The sequence below is a fragment of the Coregonus clupeaformis genome, chromosome 25 (assembly GCF_020615455.1).
Source record: "Coregonus clupeaformis isolate EN_2021a chromosome 25, ASM2061545v1, whole genome shotgun sequence".
In the NCBI taxonomy this organism is placed as follows: domain Eukaryota; kingdom Metazoa; phylum Chordata; class Actinopteri; order Salmoniformes; family Salmonidae; genus Coregonus; species Coregonus clupeaformis.
In genome coordinates, this window is record NC_059216.1 from 1,610,099 (window position 1) to 1,623,004 (window position 12,906).

Here is a 12,906-nt window from a genome sequence, read left to right on the forward strand (position 1 = left end):
CCTCTTTGCTTTACATCATGGGAAAATCAAAAGAAATCAGCCAAGACCTCAGAAAAAAATGGTAGACCTCCACAAGTCTGGTTCATCCTTGGGAGCAATTTCCAAACGCCTGAAGGTACCGCGTTCATCTGTACAAACAATAGTACGCAAATATAAACACCATGGGACCACGCAGCCGTCATACCGCTCAGGAAGGAGACGCATTCTGTCTCCTAGAGATGAACATACTTTGGTGCGAAAAGTGCAAATCAATCCCAGAACAACAGCAAAGGACCTTGTGAAGATGCTGGAGGAAACAGGTACAGAAGTATCTATATCCACAGTAAAACTAGTTCTATATCAACATAACCTGAAAGGCCGCTCAGCGAATGTAACAGGTCAAAGAATTACAGATTTTTGCAACCGTTCATTTTCTATTTTTTATTTTATTTTGTGAGTTGATTTCACCAAAATATTGTATTGTTCAGCATTTTGTGTAGTTTACAGATATTGGGAGAGTTTAATTGTGTAAGTGCGCCCTCTAGAGTTGGTTTGGTTATATGCGGAGGGAGGTCATGCTTTTCTCAGTCTGCATTGTATTCGGCTGGGAGAGGTACGTGTTCACTTCGGCGTGACATAAACTTGATATACCTGTTAAAACTAAAACGTTTCAGTGCACATAGTAACTTGTATGTATATTATATGATGAGTGTACGTACATTTAATCAAGCTGTGTCGTGAATTTAGACATTTTTGAGAGTTGAGAAATTGCTAACTTAGCTAACCTCGTGTTCTGTTTAGCTGTAAGTTAGCAATCATCATTCTATCCTCTTGTGACGAAGCCCACGTTGTTCTTTTTATGTTAGGCGGATTCTGGTCGAGGGTAGAGTTTTGAACATTTTCTCTCTTTGATGTTGAACAGGTATGTATTCCCTATATCAGGTTAAAAATGTGTTCATTTAAAATGTTTTCATGTATTGATTAGTGTTTAATGGCACTGAAAAGCTCAAATGTGAAGGATTACATGTTGCTTCGTGCATATTACTGTATGTACTACCTATTTGAAAGATGGTTTATGTCATGTTGCACAGTATTATGTAAAGGCTAAAAGCTCAGAGTTTTTGGCAGAGATAACGTGAATATGACACATACATAAGATATACCCCAGATGCAATGTTTATTTTCCAATGATGTTGTATTTTATTCCTTGTATTTTTGAATGTGATTATACTGAGTCTGCATTGTATTCGGCTGGGAGAGGCGGATTCTGGTCGAGGGTAGAGTTTTGAACATTTTCTCTCTTTGATGTTGAACAGATTGAGAGAGTTGTACACAATAAAGTGCCTTCAAGTACGCCAGTGTGTTGTCTTCAGTGCACCGGAACACAACGCAGTAGTCGGCAACGAGCAGACCGCGCCGGCTACACAAGGAAGAAGCCACTGCTCCAAAACCGCCATAAAAAAGCCAGACTACGGTTTGCAACTGCACATGGGGACAAAGATCGTACTTTTTGGAGAAATGTCCTCTGGTCTGATGAAACAAAAATAGAACTGTTTGGCCATAATGACCAAAGCCATGTTTGGTGGAAAAAGGGTGTCGCTTGCAAGCCGAAGAACACCATCCCAACCGTGAAGCACGGGGGTGGCAGCATCATGCTGTGGGGGTGCTTTGCTGCAGGAGGGACTGGTGCACTTCACAAAATAGATGGCATCATGAGGAAGGAAAATGATGTGGATATATTGAAGCAACATCTCAAGACATCAGTCAGGAAGTTAAAGCTTGGTCGCAAATGGGTCTTCCAAATGGACAATGACCCCAAGCATACTTCCAAAGTTGTGGCAAAATGGCTTAAGGACAACAAAGTCAAGGTATTGGAGTGGCCATCACAAAGCCCTGACCTCAATCCTGTAAAAAATGTGTGTGGGCAGAACTGAAAAAGCTTGTGCGAGCAAGGAGGCCTACAAACCTGACTCAGTTACACCAGCTCTGTCAGGAGGAATGGGCCAAAATTCACCCAACTTATTGTGGGAAGCTTGTGGAAGGCTACCCGAAACGTTTGACCCAAGTTAAACAATTTAAAGGCAATGCTACCAAATACTAATTGAGTGTATGTAAACTTCTGACCCACTGGGAATGTGATGAAAGAAATAAAGCTGAAATAAATCATTCTCTCTACTATTATTCTGATATTTCACATTCTTAAAATAAAGTGGTGATCCTAACTGACCTAAAACAGGGAATTTATACTAGGATTAAATGTCAGGAATTGTGAAAAACTGAGTTCCAGAAGGCTGAAAAACAAAATACCGCAGGGAAAGGGTCATTATTCATGTCAAGGAAAGTGTCAACACCTGAAAATAAATAGTTTATTTCAGAATATTTGATAGACAAGTTACACAAGCTGTAATTGTAGAAATATATATTTTTTAATTGTTGGTCCAAGGAAACAACCCTAAGCCTCAAAGCACATACACACACACAGAGAGAGAGCGAGACCGCACCTTTAGGGAAGTCCTAAGGCTTCCCAACCCACAGCAACACACTCCCCGTTAGTTCCCTACAATGTGTCTTAATCTCAGGGAGTCATTGCAGAGCAGAGGTTTTACATCATTTAACACACATACAGTGAGGGAAAAAAGTATTTGATCCCCTGCTGATTTTGTACGTTTGCCCACTGACAAAGACATGATCAGTCTATTTTTTTTATTTTTTTATTTTATTTGAACAGTTTATTTGAATATTTATATTTATTTATTCCATCCTCTTTGCAGATCTTCTCCAAGTCATTAAGGTTTCGAGGCTGACGTTTGGCAACTCGAACCTTCAGCTCCCTCCACAGATTTTCTATGGGATTAAGGTCTGCAGACTGGCTAGGCCACTCCAGGACCTTAATGTGCTTCTTCTTGAGCCACTTCTTTGTTGCCTTGGCCATGTGTTTTGGGTCATTGTCATGCTGGAATACCCATCCACGACCCATTTTCAATGCCCTGGTTGAGGGAAGGAGGTTCTCACCCAAGATTTGACGGTACATGGCCCCGTCCATCGTCCCTTTGATGCGGTGAAGTTGTCCCGATGGTCTTGTAGCCCATTCCAGCCTTGTGTAGGTCTACAATCTTGTCCCTCACATCCTTGGAGAGCTCTTTGGTCTTGGCCATGGTGGAGAGTTTGGAATCTGATTGATTGATTGATTGCTTCTGTGGACAGGTGTCTTTTATACAGGTAACAAACTGAGATTAGGGGCACTCCCTTTAAGAGTGTGCTCCTAATCTCAGCTCATTACCTGTACAAAAGACACCTGGGAGCCAGAAATCTTTCTGATTGAGAGGGGGTCAAATACTTATTTCCCTCATTAAAATGCAAATCAATTTATAAAAAAATGTACATACGTTTTTCTGGATTTTTTTGTTGTTATTCTGTCTCTCACTGTTCAAATAAACCTACCATTAAAATGATAGACTGATCATGTCTTTGTCAGTGGGCAAACGTACAAAATCAGCAGGGGATCAAATACTTTTTTTCCTCACTGTAACTACACACACAATTATATTTCTGTGAGCTGAGGTTTGCAGTGGAACACAGTGAACAGATTTATACAATAACACACACCCTGTTAAACCCCTGTCAGCCAATCGATAGAGGAAGCAGATGTGTGCTGGACAGTGCATTCTGTACACACATCAGGAGTGTTCTCTCTCTGCAGAGAGTCTGTAGTATGTCACTGATATACTGCTCCCCCAAAGACATCAGAAATACATCATTACCCCGCCTCTCTACACCACAATGTTCCTGTAAGTCATTCATCAGCATCCTCTTCTAAAATGTATTTGGATAGGCCTGGAATCATTCCTCTTCCCCACACAACGACACCCATGGGAAGGCCATTAGAGAAGTTCAGGTTGATCAAGTCTGATCTCCAGCATCATGGCCCAGTTGCTGTTGTGGTCTGGTGAGTAATAGTGTCTCAGTCACGTTAGTGAGGTTGGTCCTGTTGTGTTGTGGTCAGTAGCTCCATTGTGGTTGGTCCTGTTGTGTTGTGGTCAGTAGCTCCATTGTGGTTGGTCCTGTTGTGTTGTGGTCAGTAGCTCCATTGTGGTTGGTCCTGCAGTGACCAACCACAGTGACCTCGTGTCCCTGAGCAGTTAGACTTTTCTTGCTGCGGTCGCCCGGTCGACCCTTGACCGCTCCGGCAGAGCGACTGTGTGTGGTCACCACAGAGAGATAGAGGGAGAGACAGAGGGAGAGAGAGAGAGAGAGAGAGAGAGAGAGAGAGAGAGAGAGAGAGAGAGAGAGAGAGAGAGAGAGAGAGAGAGAGAGAGAGAGAGAGAGAGAGAGAGAGAGAGAGAGAGAGAGAGAGAGAGAGAGAGAGAGAGAGAGAGAGAGAGAGAGAGAGAGAGAGAGAGAGAGAGCGAGAGAGAGAGAGAGAGAGAGGGAGAGAGAGAGAGAGAGAGAGAGAGAGAGAGAGAGAGAGACAGAGGGAGAGAGAGAGAGAGAGGGACAGAAACTCGTTAGTCAAATATGTATGTGTATATATATATATAAATATATTTGTGTTTGTATATGTGTTGGAGGCAAAACCGCAGTTAAACAGTGCTTAGTCATCAAACTGTGTGTGTGTGTGTGTGTTTGTACCTGTGTGTACCTGTGCAGCTTGCTGATCTGCTCTCCTTTTCTCTCCATCCTCCTGAATAGAGTCTCCTGTTCTCTCTCCACCCCCCCTCCTCTCCCGCTCACACACACACACACACACGCCTCAGCCTGCAGCACCAACTCCTGCTGCTCATTGAAACACACAACTGAGATAGCTATTCATGCTGAAACAACATAGTTATAATACACTTCTCCAGAGTGTGTGTGTGTACCTGGTTGGCATGGTCCTGTGTGTGTTGTGACGTCACGAGAGGCTACACAGCTTTCAGCGGGGTTGCTCAAGTAGTGCAAGGAGACAAGGTTCAAACAAACCAAGGATTTTATTATAGGTCTTGGGAAATTAACGAAAATATAACAAAAGTCTGTTCTCTTGTGGCTCTTTAAGGGTTAACAGTTCAGGGATGTCTCTTCCACATCCAACATCATACTTCTCACTCGCTCAGATAACTTTTCCCCAGCCTTACTGTAGTCCACGTTGCAGCTAGTGGCCAACCCAGCAAAAAGTCCTTCCAAATGTCTCTCACGTATTTCCACAGGTGCATATATCCAAAGGTGAGTATTTCCCAAAGGTAAGTATCTCCAAATCCTTATATTCCTCATGGAAGTGGACGTGCAGCACTCTTGTCCTCCAGAGAGCCCAGGTTGGAGACTGTGTCTCTTCCCTTCCCAAACCTTCAGCTCATCAGCTCCTCATTTGTTTCAGCTGCGTGGGAAGATTGGCCATAGAGGGGTGGAGTTCCCGACCATACCAGCAGATGGAGCCATAGCTGTCTGGGTTTGCAGCCACCTCAGGGGATGTAACGTCCCTCCAGGACACAGCCTCTCGTGACATCACACATCCCCCTCCTCGGGACCGACGTCCTCGTCGGGTAAAGGCAGCGAAGAAGGCATCACGCCGGGAGAGGGCGTCCGCATTGCCGTGGTGCTTGCCAGACTGCTCTCTCTTCAACTCCTCCAACTCTAGGACCAGGGACTCAGCCTCCTGTTGTCTCTCCTTGAGTTTCTTACTGAACGCATCAGCCTTGGTTTTAGCAGAGTTTAGCTTCTGTTGAGCAGCTTTCAGTTCCCTCTCTCTCTCTGCCTCCGCATTCTTCATCTTGTTCTCCAACACCTTGTACTTCTCCTCTGCCTTCTTCTGGACCTCCTTACTACTGCGCAGGGTCTCCTCACACTCCTCGATGGTCCTGCGCAGCCTCTCCAGCTCCTCCTGTTGCTTAGGGAAGGAGCTCTGTTGGTGTTTAGCCTGGAGGATATCTAACTCTTCTGTCTTCATGTCTAACTGTTGCTTTAACAAACGATACCTCTCAGCGGTCCCCTTCAGACCAGACAGTTCTTTGTCCAGATTCTGTAGCTCCGTCTCTGTGTCGGTCTGGGCACCTGCCATCCCTATCAGAGCCCGGGGCGGGAGTGAGTAACTCGGAGGATTGCACCGGAGCCTTCCCAGGATGAGTCTTGCCTCTCCGTTTCCGAGGTACTCGGGTTATCCTCTCCTGAGACTCTCTCCAGAGTGGGTAAAAGGCTGGGCAGTCTCGTCCAATTAGGACAGGGACGGGGAGGGAATCAACCACCCCCGCCGTCGTGTGTATGGTTCCCCGTGTGCTGGTCATTGTAAGTTCAGTAATGGGGTATTCTCTGGTGTCCCCATGGACACAGGAAACTGGGAGGACTTTCCCCGGGGTCAGACACGTTGGGCCCACCAAATCCTTACGCACCAGGGTGGCCCGGCTACCAGAATCCAGTAAGGCCTCCACATTGTGGTGATTCACAGTTACCGGGCAGGTGGGGGGGTCGATCTGGGCCGCCATCTACGACTCCCAAGAGCGAGGCAAAACGGTGTGTGGGTGCTGAGCTGGAGGACTCCGCAGTGGGCATAGGTTCATCGGCTGGTTTCCCACACTGCCAGGAGATATGTCCCATCTCCCCACACCGGTAACACTGTCGAGTTTCCCCCCTCCTGGTGTACTCTTCTTGGACCCGCCTGGTTTCTGGCTCCCCCTGGAGCCGGGATAAGTCCTGACGTGGCTGGGTTCGAGACCTTGGGGTCCTTTGGACGGGTTCTTCCCATTTGTGGTGGGGCCGCACTCCTGGGGTCTTTTCGGGAAGCATTCAGCATCTCCGCTGTGGCCTGGTACTTTTCCACAGCTTCCACGGTCAGATCAGCCGTGGTCAAGGCCTGTTGACTGATGAACCGTTTTGCCTCATAAGGCAGGGCGCGTAGGTAACGATCCACCACAACGGCCTCCACCACCGCCGCTGCTGTATTCCTCTGCGGATCCAGCCATTTCCTTGCGATTCGGACAAGTTCATGCATCTGCGCCCGAGGAGGTTGGTCTGGTTGGAAGGTCCAACTGTGAAAGCGCTGGGCCATACCAAACTTTGTGAGTCCATATCTGCTGAGGATCTCAGACTTCAGGGCATCATAGTCAGTAACCTGGTCAGGGCCCAGGTCCCGGACAGCATTCAGCGCTTCCCCGGTTAGAAAGGGGGGCTAACAGACCAACCCACTGTTGCTTGGGCCAGGCTTCCCTAGTGGCCGTGGCCTCAAATGCATGCAGGTATGCCTCAATGTCATCGGTAGCTCCCATCTTAGATATAAAGTCACTTGCCTTTATTGGGCGGGTATTTTGGACCACCCTCTGTCTCTGCAACTGCAATTCCTCTGCCTTCAGAAGGTTGGCTTTCTTTTGCTCCTCCAAGAGAGCCACGTTTGCTTGCATCTGGGCTTGCTGGCCAGCAACAAGGGCTTTCAATATGTCCTCCATTTCAGTCGGCGGGGAGCCTACGGCCAACTTGGAAAACTGGGTGATCAAACCTTCGGTATCCTCCTCCGACATGCACTATTAACGCTTGAGCGTGCCCGTATTCTCCACCATCTGTGACGTCACGAGAGGCTACACAGCTTTCAGCGGGGTTGCTCAAGTAGTGCAAGGAGACAAGGTTCAAACAAACCAAGGATTTTATTATAGGTCTTGGGAAATTAACGAAAATATAACAAAAGTCTGTTCTCTTGTGGCTCTTTAAGGGTTAACAGTTCAGGGATGTCTCTTCCACATCCAACATCATACTTCTCACTCGCTCAGATAACTTTTCCCCAGCCTTACTGTAGTCCACGTTGCAGCTAGTGGCCAACCCAGCAAAAAGTCCTTCCAAATGTCTCTCACGTATTTCCACAGGTGCATATATCCAAAGGTGAGTATTTCCCAAAGGTAAGTATCTCCAAATCCTTATATTCCTCATGGAAGTGGACGTGCAGCACTCTTGTCCTCCAGAGAGCCCAGGTTGGAGACTGTGTCTCTTCCCTTCCCAAACCTTCAGCTCATCAGCTCCTCATTTGTTTCAGCTGCGTGGGAAGATTGGCCATAGAGGGGTGGAGTTCCCGACCATACCAGCAGATGGAGCCATAGCTGTCTGGGTTTGCAGCCACCTCAGGGGGATGTAACGTCCCTCCAGGACACAGCCTCTCGTGACATCACAGTGTGTACCTGGTTGGCATGGTCCTGTGTGTGTGTACCTGGTTGGCATGGTCCTGTGTGTGTGTGTGTGTGTGTTTGTGTGTGTGCCTCATTGGGCTGGTCCTGGACCAGTTTCCTCTGGTGTTCTTCTTCCAGCAGATTCAGCTCCAACTCACGAATCTTCCTCTGAAACATACACACACACACACACACACACACACACACACACACACACACACACACACACACACACACATACAGACCCACCAAATCCTAGTCGGGGTGAAAATGTGTGTGTACCTCTGGTATTCCTGCTCCAGTAGATCCAGCTAATCTAACTGGGCCTGGTGTGTGGAGTCAGGGGCGGGAGCAGCTGACCTGGTCATCTCCAGGAAAACCTGAAAGGGTCACTATGGTAACTGTGTTTTACCGGAAGTATCACACATACAGCAAGAGATCTTAACTTGGCTAACCTACGGTAACTACCTGTCGTTAGCCTGTCTCTCTGGGTTAGCATAGATAATGCTAGATAAGGCTAGCTGAGGCGTATGCTAACCTGGCGTTTGAGCAGGGTGGTTCTGTCAGCCTCTGCGTTGTGGACTATCTTCCTCATGTACTCCGGGTGTCTGTCCAACAGCTTATAGCGAGACTCTGCCGCAGCCAGCTGAGTCACCAACACTTAGGGGACTGAGGGGGAGAGAGAAACAGAGAGAGAGAGGGTGAGACAGAGAAACACAGAGAGAGTGAGAGAGAGAGAAAGAGAGAGGGTGAGACAGAGAGAGAGACACAGAGATAGAAACAGAGTGAGAGCGTGTGAGACAGAGGGCAGAAAGAGTACCTGTTTATCTCAAACAAAACACAGTTATATATTTTGGAACATTATCATGTCGCTCACCTTGGTTGGGTTCTGACTGGTTGCTAGTCTGTTTCCCTCTGAGTGTATGTGTCTGTGTGTTTGTGTACGACTCTCAGTGTGTGTCTCTCTCTTTAGGTCAGTGTGTGTCTCTCTCTTTAGGTCAGTGTGTGTCTCTTTCTTTAGGTCAGTGTGTGTCTCTCTCTTTAGGTCAGTGTGTGTGTGTCTCTTTAGGTCAGTGTGTGTGTGTCTCTCAGTGTGTGTCTCTCTCTTTAGGTCAGTGTGTGTCTCTTTAGGTCAGTGTGTGTCTCTTTAGGTCAGTGTGTGTGTGTCTCTAGGTTAGTGTGTGTGTCTCTTTAGGTTAGTGTGTGTGTGTCTCTCAGTGTGTGTGTGTCTCTCAGTGTGTGCGAGGTCTCTTTCTCCAGGCTGTGTAGACTCCACTCTGCCTCTTTCCAACTCCAGCTTCCTGATCTTATCCTGTAGGTTCATCAGAGCAGACAGGATCGCTACACACACACACACACACACACTATAATCCCCTTTGAGGATAAATATTGTACCATCATATCTTGTCTTATCAGTTATCACACACACTGAGTTAAACCTGCAACATGCAGAAATCTCTCTGCCATTTCATGATTGCTAAAATTCTAAATAGTTCACCTAATTTCAGTTTATGTGACAAAACAAGCAATAACTAGAGTAGGGAATCATTGTACCATCTAAACCGCTGTGAAATATATTTTGAAAAACCAAAAATATTGTATTTTCAGCTGTTTGAAGCTGGTGTTCAAAACCGAAAGTAAAAGACGCATAAACTAAACTTAAGCACGGGAAGCATAGAAACAGAGCACGTAGAACAGATCTACCGCTTCTTACACTGGCTTTCAATGAGAATCTATAACTCACATTTAAAAAAAAGTTACATATTGCTGCTTTAAAGTTGTTATTCTCCACCAGACATTCATGAGTAAAAACGTATCAGCAAGAACTTCACTCAGCCACTCAGAGGAGTATAAGTGATGAGTAGACAGGGATGGAAGGATGGGCGAAGGTAGAGAGAGATGATAATATCAGTGTTAGAGGCGGTAATATCACAGCGGGGATCGAGAGATAGCGTTTAGCCTCTTAATAGGCTGTGTCACGCACCGGCAGAGTGGGGTCTTGTGTCACCTGCTGTAGCCATGGCGACCAGCCTCACCCACACAAAGACAATGGAAACTGTCTGTCTCTCTCTCGCACACACACACACAATGTAGTTCCAACAGCAGTGCAGGTAGTGCCTGGTTACCTGCACTGCTACTTTCTGAGAATGACTTGCTGGGCAGCGTCTGGCGGCGTATGTGTGTGTGTTGCGAGGTGTGTGTAAGAGGGTAGAGTGGTGTTGATGGAGGGTCGGTCTGCTGGGTAGCCTTTGTAGGAGGGTAGAGGCAGACTGTCAGACATCACCACTCCAGCAGAGCGTTCCTGCAGACAGACAGACAACCACAATCTCTAACACCATGATATTACTGCCTCTAACACTGATATTATTATTATTATTATTATTATTATTACAAAACCAGACACTACAAACTGTGACCCATCCTAATGATGGATTCAATTCTGCAGGACTGTCCCCCAAAACACAAGCCTCTACATCTCCAGTGGAATTCTCTGGTACACAGCTCAGCTGCTCTGACGTTTAGCGATGTGTTTGTTCAGAAAGGCTGACTATGGTCACTCACTTTAACCACAACATTTTGGGCTAGCTCTTAGCATCAAGCAAAATTAGCTAGCTAGCTAAGTAAAAAAAGAATACATGCAAGAAGCTGAGTGTGTCAAATGGTTAGCTTGCTAGCTAGTGCTGAAAAACACCTAGTTAGATATGAAGCAAATATGCAATTTACAATAGCTAACGTTAGCTACATTTCAATCCATTCAAATGCAGCTTAGCTAACTAGCCTAGAGAGGTTCGTTGAGTATTAGAACATCTTTGTATTAAGTGTCTGGGCTGCAGGAAACAAAATACCGCGCGAGCTGGAGGTTCCCTTTCAGAGCTAGGTAGGAGATGACGTCACACGGCGTACAGGAGTTCGGCTTCTCTCCAAACCTGTCAGACCTGTGTGTGAATATTCTAACTCAAGTGTATTAAATGCTGTTGTACTGGCCCAACAAATGAAGACTGCACGGTGCCATCGGTGGTTGTGTGTGTCAATAGCTCAGAGGTTACGCCAACCAGAACTGGCACAGCTGATTTTCCCTCTGACTTGGGAGGAAAAAAAAGAAGCCACGTCTTTATTCAACTCTACATGAAAGAAGAACAAACATCGGCAGAAAGTAACCGAAACACCACCATGGGATCAGTGCCGTGACTCTGCTGAAGGTTTACCAGCTGTCCATTCCATACAGTGTTAGTCGCTCAGGTAATGAGACCTATAGCGCATGCGCAGACAAACACAAACACACACACACTTCTGCTGCTTAGTCACCTAGAACATAATGGGCCTCATTTTACAGGACTGTGTGTGTGTAACAGTAAAAAAAAAGGCCCCAACCCTGGTGTTGTGTGTAGTGCAGGTTGTGGACCACAGTCACCAGTGAACAGGCTTTTACTAACATACCTTGTTGATAGACAATAAAATGAATTGATTAGGGGGGGAAAAAATAGTTCCACAGACTGTCAGCAGGGGGAGACGGTACATATTTATATTCATCGTCACTAGCACAGAAAAGCCCATTTAAAAATGTCTTTGTGGTGTGACGACCCTCTCACTCTGTGACGCCCCTCCCACTCTGTCTGCCGTATTCTCTCTCTTTGCTCTTGTTTCCTTATTAGGATGCCGGTGGGCGGAGTTGGGAGGGTCGTCAGCTACATGGGAAACACCTGGGCCCGGGTGTGTCCCAGGATAAATGGACCTCTTCTACATTCATTGGGGAGACTCTCTCCAGGCAGATACTTTGATTGATTTTTGTTGTGGTAGTTTTGTGGTTTTTGGTTGTTTGCTTTGGCACCTTTCAACACCTTGCATTATTACATTTATGCATGCAAACACTCACTTACACTACTGATTACACACACCATTGTTATTTGATTTAGTTTACTTTAGTTAATAAATATATACTTTGGGTATTCCTTGTCTCCACGGTGTCTCCCTTTTTGTTACGAACTTGAGCCGGTTCGTGACAGCGGACAAAATCAATACTTACTCTTAACAGAAATAACCGTTTTCTTTATGTACACATCTAATCTTTCTGTACAGTTAATTTGTACAAGAATGCATGCTTTATAACAACCTTACCTCTGAAATGCATTTAACAACTGAAAACACATCGATGCACACACATCTCTGGGGTGAACCAGTAAAGCAACACAATGCACCTTGGAAATAACTTCACCAGATTAAAAAGAGACACTCACTCACTCTCACTCACTCACTCGCATGCCCTCTCTCGCTCTCTCTCAGAACCACACGCTCGCTCGCTCTCTCACACCCACTCTCTCTCTCTCTGTGTCCATTAGATGAGGATCTCCACTATGTCTGTGCCTAGTAGGAGCTGGGTTCTAGTCTTATCTACGGAGACAGAGAGAACAGTTAGCTGAAGACTGATAGTTATATGTAGAATATCAGAAGTTAGAATGAAGTTGCTGAACTAGGGTCAGTTTTACATTACATTTGGAGAGGGTTCACTGATCCTTGATTGTTCAGTCTCAGCTGTCACTCACCTGTCCTCTGGGTCCTGGCCAATCCCAGCCAGGCTCTGCTGGGGAGGGGCAGGACTTTGAGGGTCTCTGAACCTTTGTCAGTCTGAGTGCTGCTGTCTCTACTGCCCGTCTTAGAATGGGAGGACAGGAGAGGAGTGGAGGGGGAGGGAGGAGGAGAGAGGGAGGGTAGAGGAGAAAGGGAGGGTGGAGGAGGAATGAGAAGGTGTAATGGAGTAGCGGAGGGAGAGAGCCGAGGGAGGGAGAGAGGATGAGGTAGATAAAGAGGAAGA

General features: G+C 46.4%; 1 long non-coding RNA gene across 2 annotated transcripts; it reads right to left on the reverse strand.

Moving 5' to 3' along the window:
- Positions 1 to 3,510: 3,510 nt before the first annotated feature.
- LOC121568357 lies at positions 3,511 to 9,080 on the reverse strand. 2 transcript variants are annotated; one of them, XR_006001235.1, is made up of 4 exons: positions 8,974 to 9,080; positions 8,635 to 8,765; positions 8,379 to 8,476; positions 3,511 to 4,174 (listed from the first exon to the last, which is right to left on the reverse strand). It is a non-coding gene; the product is annotated as an uncharacterized LOC121568357 (long non-coding RNA). The 2 variants fall into 2 exon arrangements; XR_006001234.2 differs by lacking the exon at positions 3,511 to 4,174 and having other exon boundaries at positions 8,124 to 8,476.
- Positions 9,081 to 12,906: the final 3,826 nt, after the last annotated feature.